General features: G+C 38.5%; 1 protein-coding gene across 4 annotated transcripts in view; it reads left to right on the forward strand.

Annotated features, from left to right (window-relative positions):
- grik4 (glutamate receptor, ionotropic, kainate 4) overlaps positions 1–13,335 on the forward strand; it is a 312,974-nt gene that overhangs the window by 15,955 nt on the left and 283,684 nt on the right. For 2 of the 4 annotated variants that reach the window (XM_069182440.1, XM_069182441.1), the window contains exon 1: positions 3,096–3,766. The exons of the other annotated variants lie outside the window; for them this stretch is intronic. The gene's annotated coding sequence lies outside the window, so the exon portion shown is untranslated. Of the gene's footprint in view, positions 1–3,095; positions 3,767–13,335 lie in introns of those variants that run through there. 4 annotated transcript variants of the gene reach the window in all.

Consider the following 13,335-nt stretch of genomic DNA (forward strand, 5'->3'; position numbering starts at 1 on the left):
TTAGACTCAAGTGAGCAAACACTTATTTCATTATTTCAAAATATTTGAGGCATTTTGAGTCTGCAAAAGAGACTTAAGTGGAAGAAAAAACAAGACTTTCAAGGTTCTTTTTCTTGTGTTCTTTGTTTATAGAATAAGTTCAAGTTTGTCATTATACTCATACAGGTATATGGTATAATGAAATGCTATTGAGCGATTATCTCTCAGATGATATGTAGTACAAAAAAACAACAATACAATTGTATAATAAAAGAAAAACAGAGACAACAGGCAGTGTGCAAAACAACAAAAAGGTAACAGGTTATGTGCAAAAACATCAGATGTGCAAAAACGTGCATCAACAGAATGAAAGGATAGAAATGCTGGGGAGTGAGCTTCTTGACATGTAAGGTAGAGGTAGATTTCGATGTGTGTTTGAGATTTTGGTACGAAAGAAGGCACTGTGAGTTCAGGTCATAGGTGAGAGTGAGAGAGGCTGGGAGTTTAATAGTTTGATAGTGCAGGGGTAAAAACTGTCTCTGAGTCTGGTAGTCCGGGCCCGAATGCTCCAGGAAACACCTAAGGCTAGATATTCCCTTAGGGTCTTGGGAGGAAAAAAACACCTTGGCCTGTAATGGAAAAAGTGAAATTACATTATTGAATGGGCTTCAAAATAAAGCGAGCCTGAGCTTAGTTTTGTAGTCCCACTGTTACAGACTTGTGCAATATTTTGTCTAGTGCAGTATAATACCAGCAGTGTATGCTTATGTATTAGTTATGCAAATAAGAAATGAAAGCAGACTATTTAAACTTATGGAACAGGAATAATTATTGATGGAACAAGCCTCAAATCATAGAGTCAATAAGAAATGTAATAAAGGTTAATGTATTATACAGAAATCCAATGCAGATTCTGCCTGAATAGCATCATTCATTGGAAAATGCTCAACAAAAAGCAACAAAATCAGAACCCAAGCAAACAAAGCTTGATAGGGATTGTTCATTTAAAAAATCTTTCAATTGATGGCATGCTCTACATTGCTGCAATACTGATGTCATTAAGATTTTTTTAACTGAAAGTAATAAAAGTATGTAATTACATAGAATATACTTCGACCTGTTGCTTACATTGTGTTCAGCGAGCTTATGTTTTGCATTGACAACGAATGTTCAGAATACCTTAGGTCGCATCATAGGAATTTACAGTCAATGCATTTGGTTTTTTCATTTATGTGCAGTCTAATTCACACTTATATTAAATCCTTGATTAACTCTTAATTTTTAAGGAAATAATTCCTCCTGCAGGCCTTACAGGTCATTCATCTTTCTCTTTCACAATCACAACTTAATCCTGTTTATGTACAAATTTGCTATAGGCCCGAGCCTTGTTCCTCATTGTTTTATCTGAGTTGTCTGCAGTACTTTGCGGATTTACTTTATTCAAGTTTTAGTTATGATTGAGAAGTGTTCTAGAAGTGTGAAAGGCGTGGTTGCTAAAAAGTACTGCAATAATGCTATAATATTGTAATATGTGCTGTAGGAATATTGTAATGTTAGTGATAATGATATAATAATGATAACAGTTGTGAGTGCAAAGTACCATATAAGAGTACTTATACTCTGGAGTGTAACCAGCCAGGGAGTTCCTGTGTTTGTGTCTCCACTCTGCAGGGTGAGGTTGTCTACGCACCCTGTGCATAATCTGTTTGACCTTGGGAGCAGAATAAAAGGACTGGCTGTGTATATGTCTTCTTAGTACAGGCTCCATGGTTTGCTGAAGTTACTGATTGCCAGAGAATCGTGAAGGTCGCAGATAAAGCTACAACAATTTGGTATCATTTAAATTCTGCTTCCAAAAATCTTAACTATCGAACAATCCACTGAAGTTTCCTTGACAGTGCATCTCAGCCCTTTGTACTGTAGATGGATTGTATCATGTGAAGCTAGTTCTGAATTTCCCTGTTCACACTATACTACTCTTCTTAGATGATGTCTCTAATGTGAGCCTGTCAAAATAAATGCCCATAAAAACCAGATTATCTCACTTGTGCTCATTTGTAATCAAATCATATCAAGCAAGCCATGAAAATGTATATCCCAAATGTGCAGTGATAGTTCTAATGATGTCTTTTATGTGAAGGCCAGTGAGTATATGATCCTTAAATCCAATTCTTTCAGATTCCAAAGGTTATAGATCTTGCGGTCTCTCTCAGAAGCGACCCAGCAGGACGAATTCACTGGATTAATGTCCGGAAGCCACGGATTAGGCATCTGATGGTTTAATTTACTGTTTTTTTTTCCACTTGGGCTGCCTTGGCTTTTGTTTTAAGGTGTAGATTTAAGGGCTTCACAGGACTTCAATACCCCTTTGTGAAAAACATAGATCAATGAAGAGTAACATCCGGAGTTAGTTCCAGCGGAGGAAGGTGTTTTTTTTTGGTTGTTCTTGAACTGAACAGTAGCTTTACCAGTGGACACTGAAGTGACCAGTAGTCTGGACCTATCCCTCTGAACCCCTCCATCTGGCCAATAGACAAAGCTTCCTGATTGACCAGAACTGCAGATTGACTCTTCCTCTGGCTTGGACCTGGATCAAAACCTAGATCTGATTTTCTATTTGTTCTTCCAAAATCAGTATCTTCAAGGTAACTTGCTAACATACCTGCGATTAATTTTAAATAAGACCTTGTAGAATTGGGGTATGTGCCAGAATTACCTTGAGTATTAGCCTCTACACACTAAAGGGTAAAGAAATGGTACCACAAACCGCTAAGTATATTAATAATTTAAGACCAGGCAATGGCGAACAGTATTTTTAACATTGTTTCTGTTTTTAACAAAATACAAAGGCCGTACTGACACATGTTGATCTTGGCAGCACCGTTAAAATCCGCTATCGCAGGTACACATCATCGCTTGAAGTGAGGGATGCGGGTTCTTGTGGGCACTCTTTACTGTGAACTTTGCATCCTAGCCAAGGCGGGTGGTGCAAGTGTTTTTCGCGTCTGGAAGCAGTCATTCACGGGCTGAAGACGAAAATGTTAAAATCGGGTTCCTGCACGAATATGCTCTCCGTCATGTGTGAGCCGGAACGTCAGAATGTGTTACTGCTACCTTCCAGCAGCTCCTGCGTGCGCAGAGTGAGCTTTCAACTTATTAGAAGGGCCACTGTGCGTGATGCGCTTGTTTATATATACATTCTTATTTTTCTGCTCCTTGCTTTGCCGGTATCCTCCCTGTAGCTGTGCTAAGCATTTTCTCCTACAGGAGGAGCGAAGGGCAGAGGACCCCTTTTCCCACTCACAGAAGCGCGGCTTTTACGTACAAATGTGTACATTTGCCCTTTATTGAAATCCTTTCTTTTTATAAAAGGCTTTCATCTTCCGCTTTGGACTACAAGACCGGACCGCGGAACCTCTCTTGGATTTATGGATGCTTATTTGAATTAATTTCGCCTTTTTGGCTGCGGATACCGTTTTATGTAAGCGTTATAGCATACCTTGTGTGAAAGCTGAACAAAATCGTCAACGTCGAGACATTATTTACTGCCTTATGTGCTTGTATTTCCCCCCTTCTCAATGTGTCATTAACACACAATATCAAAAGCGCAGGACATGGAGAAATGCCGGAGCCTGTACTCTCTAAAAATGTAGATGAATTTACATGTATGTATTTAACGTTACAAGCTTTTGCTTAACGTTTGAGAAGAACTTTTTTTTCTTTTCTGTAAGAAAAGGGATCTGAGTGGATTCGAGGTTGTTTTGCTCAGCTGATTCATGAGATGCAGGTAAGGTCTTAATATTGTAGTACTAGTTCGGACTGTGCATGTACCGGCTGCAGGCACTATTGATGCTGCAAAACTGCCGTCTGTTGCACTGACTAGTGCGGTCATACCGCTGTTTAAACGGGCTTGTGGAGATTGTAAAAAAGGAGTTTCTGCGCTTTGGAGAGGCTGTTGGTTGTCTGACAAAACTACTGTACTTATTTTAAATGGTATTCCTAACTAGCAGCTCTAGTAACTGGGGAATTGTTGCAGCAGCGTGGTTAGTCAGTCCCCTTTCTTAAATGCAGGACTAGGCGTATTTTATAGGTCTATACAGAACGGTATCGAGTTTTTGAATTTTGCTGTATTTTGTGTTCAGTTCAAAAAGTCTCTGCCATCTCTTCCTCCTCCTCTTTTCCATTTTGCAGTCGTTGGCAAATTTGCATCTGAAGGCGTCCACGTATTTGCATTAGAAAAGCCCCAGTTTCGCCTCCCCAAAATAAAAATGAGTCTGAAGACTGCGTTTAAAAAATCGGGTTTGATTCATTTTGGTTTTTGTCCCACAATCCCTGACCAGGCACACTCAACGTGGGTGTGTATTCACGGCAGTCTTGTGTGAGGAGTGCAGGGCTGTGTTTTCCCCGTTGTCTTGTAAAGGCGCAGTTCTGTCGAGTACAGATGAGTTTTACCTGCGCTGGGGCCACGTAAAACGTGGAATGGCTCTGGGCGCAGTGGTTTCTTCAAATTAAAAAAATCTCGCCAGTTGCAGTCGTGCTATCAAAGCAGACGGATACATAAAAAAGCTGTTTTCGTTGTTAAATATGTTCGGAAAAGGTCGACATGGCATCATTACCTCTGAGTTAAGAAGCACATACTTGGAAAATTAAAAAAAAAATAGCAGAAATTTGAGTAACATCTGGGGTGCCAGATTCAACTTGCCATAAAAAGTCTGATTTCATTAGATACGTTTTTAACTTCATATGCAGCATGTTCACACACAGCTCCTAGCGGACGCATTTATTTGAAGCGAGGGGGTTTCGCAACTGCGTTTAAACCAGTTTCACGGTGAATACAGTTCATTGAATGGGCAGAGACTGTATCAGTGTAACAATAGACGCTCATACTCAAGTTTCGTCTTCTTGCTTTCTATGTATTTTGGGGATTTGTTTAAGCACGGCGAGTTTAACTCATACCCATTCTGTAAAGGTAGGGTATATCGTAATCTTAATCGTAAATTCCCGTTAACACGGATGGTGAGATTGGGATACAGTACTTCATTATGAAAACTGTCTGCATTCCATTGTGTGCAGTATGTATTGTGCACCAGGGGGTTTTCAGACTTTTCTATATCGGGGTACCCTTTACAAAAGCTCTTGCCCAGTGAGGACCGCGAATTCGCTCAAGATGAAATCAATGGTTATTTTAAAAACAGGATCACGAAAAACAGTTTTAGCAGATGCAGAGCCACTTTGCATTCGCTCTTACACTGAAATGAAAGGTTTTATCTGATCTCAGCCTGGGGACCCTCTACACGACCCACTGTTGAAACCAACCCCGTCTACAGGGTTTTATTAGTGTGTGAAGTATGCTTTAATTATGCTGGGTCTGTTCAGCTAAATGGTAACTCGACATGGATACTCGGAACTGGCATCTCAGCTCAGTACGTGCTGTCTACAGTAGCACCATCACATGGGAGGAAAGCATTCCCTTTGTTTTACAGTAGCAATTCATGTTTTTCTTCTTTTCAATTAGTGGCTGGCCACACAAGTTAAAATGCAAGTTACATTTTAATACAGATTATTTTCTATATAATTAATTTTATTTCCATCTTAGTCCTGGTGTTGTTTTTTCAAGGGGTCTAGGTTACAGGCACACCTTTTCTAAAGGTGAAATCTTATAAATGAGATTTTTTCATTTTTAATCCTGACCAGGGAATGCTTATTGCACAACTGATGACAATTGGGTTTTATTGAGCAAAAACAAGCATTTGTTGTTTTTTGAAGAATAACCAAGCAGACAGCATCTTAAATTTGCATAACTCTAAAATATTTTTACTATGAAGAGGGGTTTTTCTCTCCATTTTTAAAAAGGCTCTTATGTCTGACTCCTTACACTCCTCATTGTTTTAAAGAACCATGAAAGGCAGCAGGTAACTGGTGGGGAGCTGTGCACTGTGGCTATAATAGTCTGTGGGTAAGTTACCCACTGCTTTGCATTCTGCGAGCAGTAAGTGGCAGTCGGTGGTCCTTAATGAAGTTCCTTTCCCATTGGGTGGGCAATTGAGCAGGATAGACCTATGTGTCATGCTTTGAAACTAGCCTTGTTAATTTAGCCAGACGTCTGTTCAAATATTCTTTTTTTCTTCCCTCGCCACTGAGTAGCTCAGCTGCTCAGAAAGGTGACGTGATATTTCCTTAGAACACCGAAGATTTACGTTTTTCTTCACTTTTCCTTGGTCATTGGGCCAGTCTGCTTGGAGTTTTAACTTCTCTCTTCTTATCACCAAGGTTTTGGGCCCAACTGCAGACTCTCATGCAGCCTGAGCAGTAATGGTCTTTATTAATCCTTGAGGCCTGCTCACTAACTGCTAGCTGTGCGGTTCTTTTCATTAGGGAACCTGAAATTGACTTTTAGCAACGACTCTCGGGGGATATTCCAAAGCAATTCCACATGCCTTGTCGACCCTTCGTCCTAAGCATTCCGATATGAGCACCTTGCTAAAATAAAACACAGATGCATTACTATCTACATTTGGAAACCCCTGAACTCCAGATTTAAAAAATGTTTTTTAATTGTCTATCATTAAGTTTCAGGTTGAGAACAACTTATAACTTCCTGTTATTAGATTTAACTGAGACAGAATGTAATTTGCATTATTTGAAATCAGTCTAAATATATTTGAGGTTGTCAGGTAGTTCTAGACACTGCTTGAGCTGTGTAGCCCAGACATTGGTGCTCAGAGCTGGGTTATTCCCCCAGGTTTTTTAATTTAAGAATTAAACTAATTTTAATTAAATTAATAGTAAGCTGTAACTATATTGGATTACATTTTAACAGTAACTTTCCCCAACAGTTCTCATTACCATACCAATAGATTTAGCAGTGCAGTAGAAAGCAAAACTGTCTCTCTGCTGGCTTTGCAGAATAGAGCATAGCTGTGCTTGACGAGCTCTCGATTGATTACTGGCAGTGTAATGTACTGTAGTCATCAAAAATCCAAGCTGAAAATGCAGTGTCCATGTTGTCACCACACAAACCTTGCAATCAGTGTGCAGTGGTGGTCTGAGTTCGTTGTTTACTTAAAGATTGAGTATATTCACTTTGGCTAATGCTTACATGCTTTTTAACAACTGGTCGTAACAATCATGTCTGTGACATGCACATCTGTCTTGACAAAGTCTAGTAGGTTGAGAAATTTGACTTTTTCTTGGTAAAGTCTAGTAGGTTGAGAAATTAGACTATTTTTCCCCAAAAGGAAATTTTAACAGCTTACAGGGAATGAATTGTAAGTAGCACCCTAAAACGTTTCTTAAAATTTACTTTAATGTTTAAAATTCTTCAAGGTTTCTTACCATGTAACCTTGTGTTAATTTCCTATTAGTATAGAATTAAGCCTACAGTAAAACCCTAGGATTGCACCACTTGGATATGAGCTTGTCATCTGGGAGCAGATTAGTATAGAATTAGCATGTTGTCAGATTTTGTCTGTATATTGCTCTTTAGCCAGGGAATACATGTGCAGTATGCTTCCATACCCCAGAGTATTATTTTTTAGAATGTGCTCTCCTAGGGAAAATAAATATCCCAAATGTTAATCCACTTTGTCTTGGTAATACCTCTCTGTTTTATAAAAAGGGAAAGTTCAAATGTGGTGCAATATAAAAAATTTCAGTTGCATTACACATTCATAGCAGCAGAAATGGCGTTTACACAGAGCAGAGGTAGTCGGTGATAAATGTAGCATTTAGATTGCCATCTTGCCTGGGACTCTGGTAATTACTGCTGTGGTGTGACATGTGAGTAGTCATTACGTGAGTGTTTTGGGGATAGCTGAGGCAGAAGTGTAACTTTTCCTTAGCTGTGCAGTACCCCGTTACAGATTACAGTTTGAAATAGCTGTAGTAATCTTTTGATATCTAAAAAAAGTCCGCAGCTATATCATCCTGCATCTCACAATTGGCAGCCCCACTGAAGCTCAGCAGGTGTGAGCCTGGTCAGTACCTGGATGGGAGACTCCTGGGAAAAACTAAGGTTGCTGCTGGAAGAGGTGTTAGTGGAGCCAGTAGGAGTCGCTCAACCTGCAGTCTGTGTGGGACCTAATGCCCCAGTATAGTGATGGGGACACTGTACTGTAATAAGGCCCCGTCCTTCGAGTGAAATATAAAACAGAGATCCTGACTCTGTGGCCATTAAAAATCCGAGGGTGTTTTTCAAAATGAGCAGGGGTGTTACCCCAGCATCATGGCCAGAATTTCCCCATGGCCTTTACCTATCATGGCCTCCTAATGGTCAATTAGCCTAATTGGTTTCATCAGTCTGTTCTCCTCCCCAGTGATAGCTGATGTGCTGTGTGTACAATGACTGCTGTTGCATCATCCAGGTGGTGGTGCAGGGGATTTCCCATTACCTGTAAAGCGCTTTGAGTGAAGGGTCCAGAAAAGCGCTATATAAGTGTAGGCAATTATTATAGTTAAATAATTAAAAACACCATTTTCCCCATTGTTCTAAACCAGAAAAAATGTATTCTTCATATTGTCTCTGCAGTCCTTTGCTGTTATATAGACAAAACTGATATTGAGGTTATCCATCATTTATCACTTACCCCTAATAAGGGTCATGGCATCCTGGAACCTGCCCCAGAAGCACAGGGTGTGAGGCAGAACCCGAGAGGCCATGCAAACTCCACACACATTGTGCACAAGTCTGGAATCAAACCTGCTTTCCAGGAGCTGTATGACGGCAGCACTAACCCTCACACCACTGGACCAGTAGAGAGCGAGAATTATATCACAGTAGAGTATTTCTTTGTGTGAAAGTTAGAACTTCTATTACCAGAATGGTAACAATTCCTTAATAATACAAAGAGATTAAATTTTCTTTTTCTTTTACTGAACTTAGGACACAAAATAATGACATGCTTCAAAACACAGTAACATAGTGTAAAGATTGATTTAATTCATGTTTTAGCATCCTCCATAAAACAATCCTTGAGGCAAGCTCCTGGGGTCCTGATGTGCAAACACATGTAAATGTGTTACAGTTTACAATAGCTGACAGGAAATTGAAGCAAGGTATGTGAACTCATTGACTGTCTAATCGATTGATGGATTTAGACATGGAGAGGATGGGCTTTTCAATGTAGAGGAAGTTAACTAGTCTGGTGATTCCAGTACCCTGTGCCTAATAAAGTATAGTGCACCCAGTACAGCACAGAGACGTGGCCAATTATCAGCTGTATAGTTCTCCTTATAGGGCCATTTGGAGGACATTTTGTTAGCCCTAAAAATACGCATGGTATAATCAACAGTGATGATCAGTTTTTAGGACAATTTGTCATAACACTCTGGGGTAATGGCCAGTCCTGCAGTGTAATAAGCTGCCATGGAATGAAGGTTGGCGTGGGGTGTTTTTTTCCAAGCACAACCTGTGTGTGTGTGTGTGTTGGATGAAGAAAATACTAATGTAGTAATCTCATTGTTCCAATTTAAAAGTCAGAAATCATGGTATTGTTGTTTCTTGTTAGACTTAGTTAGGGCTTTGCTTGTATGGATGGTAATCTAATATTAAATGACCCCTTTAAATAAATGTTAGCCGTTCTGGTAATTTAAACTGGTGGTATTGATTCTTTTAGATCTAAACTGATTTAAAAAACCCATAGCACTGATAATGTAAAACCGCTTCACCACTTCAAGGTTATCTAGGTAATCTTGTCTAAAGTTTATATTTAAATGCATTGGAAGATTACGGTTTATTTGGTTTATCTTTTACCTTGATTTGTAGTTGTTAGCATCGATGTGCTTGTTTGTTTCAAGGTAACGAAAAGAGCTGCCTGTTTTTGTTTCCCTAATGTCTGTATTAACTGCTCTAGTTAAAAATAACTTGCAATATAAATCAATAGATGTATTACTTTTAAATTGCTAATATAGAAATAGCAGCAAGACTTAAGTCTTAGTAGCAGAACTCTATGGATATGCACAAGAAACAGAAGCAATTTACTTTTCCCTGTTGTGAATTTAAACTTGCCTGTTCATCTAAGAACTTCATCAAACTGTTTCTTTCAAAATACAGATGAATCAGCACAATTTATGACTTGTAATGCCTCCCATAGTATATGTTTAATGCCCATAGCTTAAAGGATTTAATTACCTTGGAAGCATTTAAAAAAAAAAATTGGAAGATGTTTTTGTAAAATTTTAGTTGTAGAGTTTCCGATTTCTAAAGTTCAGATATTGACCTGCAGTGCATTCTCAGGGGAAATTAAGAAGTAAATGTATTCAAATTGGTGTTCCTCTGAGCTGATGCATTCATGCAAGGACTACCTCAAATGACAGATGCTTCAAGTCCCGAATGATATGAATAAAACATAGCTGCCAACATTTTAGGAATGAAAAGACAAATGCATATCTGATTGTGACACTTACAAATGCTTAATAACACCCATAAAAACATTTAAAAAATGTGCTTTACCTAGTAACCAAGGGTGCATGAATGTTTATTGTAGGCTAGATCTCTTCATTTATATTTAGTGATAATGCAAGAATCTTTTTTTCCCAATCATGGAAATCTTTTTTTCAACAAGAGTTCAAACAAGTTAACAGGATAATTCCTGCTTTCAAAGCATGTCAAACACAGAACAGGGTGAAGAAACTAAATATGTGTAGTCTTGACACAGGAGACTAAGGGTTTGATTCAAGTATTCAATAGGCAGATTATCAACCCAACAGAATGAGCAGTGACCTTCTCTAATTTTTTCCCTTTTTATTGTGAAATAAAAATGCAAATATTTGCCCAAAACCTTAGCAGAATGCTGATTTCATTAACTGCTTACTTCTTGATTTGTCATTTAAGTTGAGGCATGTATCAGAAGAACATTACCGATTTCTTTTTCCTCCTTAATGAAGCATATAACTGAATTTTTCACTCCTTTGTTCCTCCACAATCCGTTTAACATATCAAATTAAGATTTAGTTCTCTTTTTTGTGTCTTTTAAAACTGACGTTCATATAAATTCCCTTGGTCACTGAGATGTTATTGCTTTGTCCTTATAATTAACTCCTCCATAAAGCTGATTTATATGACAGTATAATATGAGCGCTGAAGAGAAAAGGCTTAGTTTTGCTTTATTATAGGAAATAACGACAAATCCAAAATATTTTTTCCACTCTAACACTTGCCTCTAATTTTTAAAAATTAATATAAAACTAAAACTTAATGTACATCTTTTGTAATTCTGTGTATAATTGTCTCTAGATGAGACAAAAGTATGTATGAATTAAAAGATGTTTTTAATAGTTTGTAGATATTGAAGCTCTAGGGCTTGAGTACTACAACTGTATTGATTTTATGTTCCTTTGTAAAGTTGCCTACGAGAGAGAAGTTCCTAGCTGTCATGCGAATGATAACAGTTGAGGAAAGGTCTCAGTCAGAAAACTGTAGTTTTGTTTTATTTCTTTCCATGTAATAACATTAGACAGGTTGCAGCCTTTTTTATAAACATGAGGAGTGCGAAACATGGAAAAACAACATACTGCACCGTAATTCAAATTCATTCCCTCTACTTTAGTTATACATTAGAATTTGTTCTATCCTGCTATCGCCAATTGTCACTTTCAGACTTGTGCAACTTTTCAGTTGCAGCTCTTGTACCCCCTTGGAGAGAGCTAGGCATGGCTGGGCTCCCATGACGTGCCCACCTGCAGATCCGTTTGTTCGTGGCTAATCCACTCCGCTGTGCCTGACAGGAGACTTAACACTGATTGGCCAGCAGGTGCTTGGCAGGTAGCCAAGAGAGTACTGTCTGACTAATCCTAACCTTCGCTGGTGTAGTTCTTCCAATTGTGTGCCAGTCCTTGGAGAATCCTGGTAATACAGTATACCCTCACGTTTCCAGTCTAATAGGAGGAAAGGGATGAGCAGTATTGTCAGTGGTCCATTAAATTACCAAGGAGGTATTTTAAGCCCAAAATACACAGTTGTATATGTGATAAAATTATATATACTGTGTATGTGATATAAGATCGCATATTACAGTACTAGTCTCAGATGCTCTGTGATTTAATTGCGCATGTAAGCAGACAGAGATGAAGGTGATGCCTGATGGCCATAACAGGCACCGACGCGCCTGGCACGTGCACCAAAGTGTAGATTTGGATTAAGTCCTTTATTAATTTATTTTTTCAATCACTATTAATTGTAATCACTTAAATCAACTGAAACTGTCCATGCGCATTGTATAATATCCTTACCACATACTACATCCAGACTACATTGAAATCCCCAAGAGAACGAGTCTTAGACAATTAACTCATCCCTCCATAGTGCAGCATTGAGATTTCTACCTTCTCTACCCTTTTTACATATTTGTTTACAAAGTGATTTTGTTTTAACATTTTTGTAAAACATTGTTTTACAAACCAATTTATTTTTATGTATTTTTAATGTATTGATATTTCTTTGATGTACTTTTGTGTAACGCTACGTCACATTTTGTAAACATCTCAGTCTTGCAGTCATTCTTCAGCCATGATGGACAGTCAATGTACAGTATTACTATGAGATATTTTGATACATATTTTACAACTCATTTCGTACTTTCAGTTCTCCTATTCTCATCATTTTTCATTAAAAAAAACATGTGATAAATACCTTAAGAGAAAATGAAAACCATTTGACCATACCCTTAATTATGGGCTAATGTACGAAAGTTCAGTCTTTTTCGGCCTATTTCGGAGAGCTCTGTTGTAACCAGGTTAGCATGTTGGCTAGAATGCATCATGTTTTATGTGTATCTTGTTTTGTACATGCCTTGCCAAATCGCACGCTGATGATGCAAGGTAATACCATTCTACTTTACATACCCTGCATTTTTCTGTAGTTTCTCATTAGCTGGCCCTATTAAAAGGAAAACTTTCTGCCTGACTGTTTAACACTTTGATGTACACACTGTTTGATGTATAGCATGTTAGTCAGGATCCCCTTGTGGTGTCTAGAAACCTTACCAGCTGTTTCTGCTATTGTGGAGACTGTGTCCTATTGACGCGGGCTGTTGTGGTTAAGAACACAGTTTAAGTGGCAATGAGACATTTTAAACTTAAATCTTAAATCATAATAAAAGTGGTTTACTGATCTGTCGGGCTGACATTTCTCTCCAAAATGTTTCAGCTAAAACACCTTGTGCAAGGGTACAAAAGCAGCCTATCACCTCTGTTTTGAACCCACAACTTTTCTTACTCCTAACTACTACTCCACTCTGCAGCCATGTGATAGGTGGAGCCTTGTGCCCGCTTTGGCAGAGAGCAGTCTACGAATGCACGCGTATTGGAATTATTCGGAATTTGCACCAGGAAACGTTCTGGAGCTCTTAATGTTATGTT

Source organism: Lepisosteus oculatus, chromosome 23 (genome assembly GCF_040954835.1).
Source record: "Lepisosteus oculatus isolate fLepOcu1 chromosome 23, fLepOcu1.hap2, whole genome shotgun sequence".
Classification (NCBI taxonomy): Eukaryota; Metazoa; Chordata; class Actinopteri; order Semionotiformes; family Lepisosteidae; genus Lepisosteus; species Lepisosteus oculatus.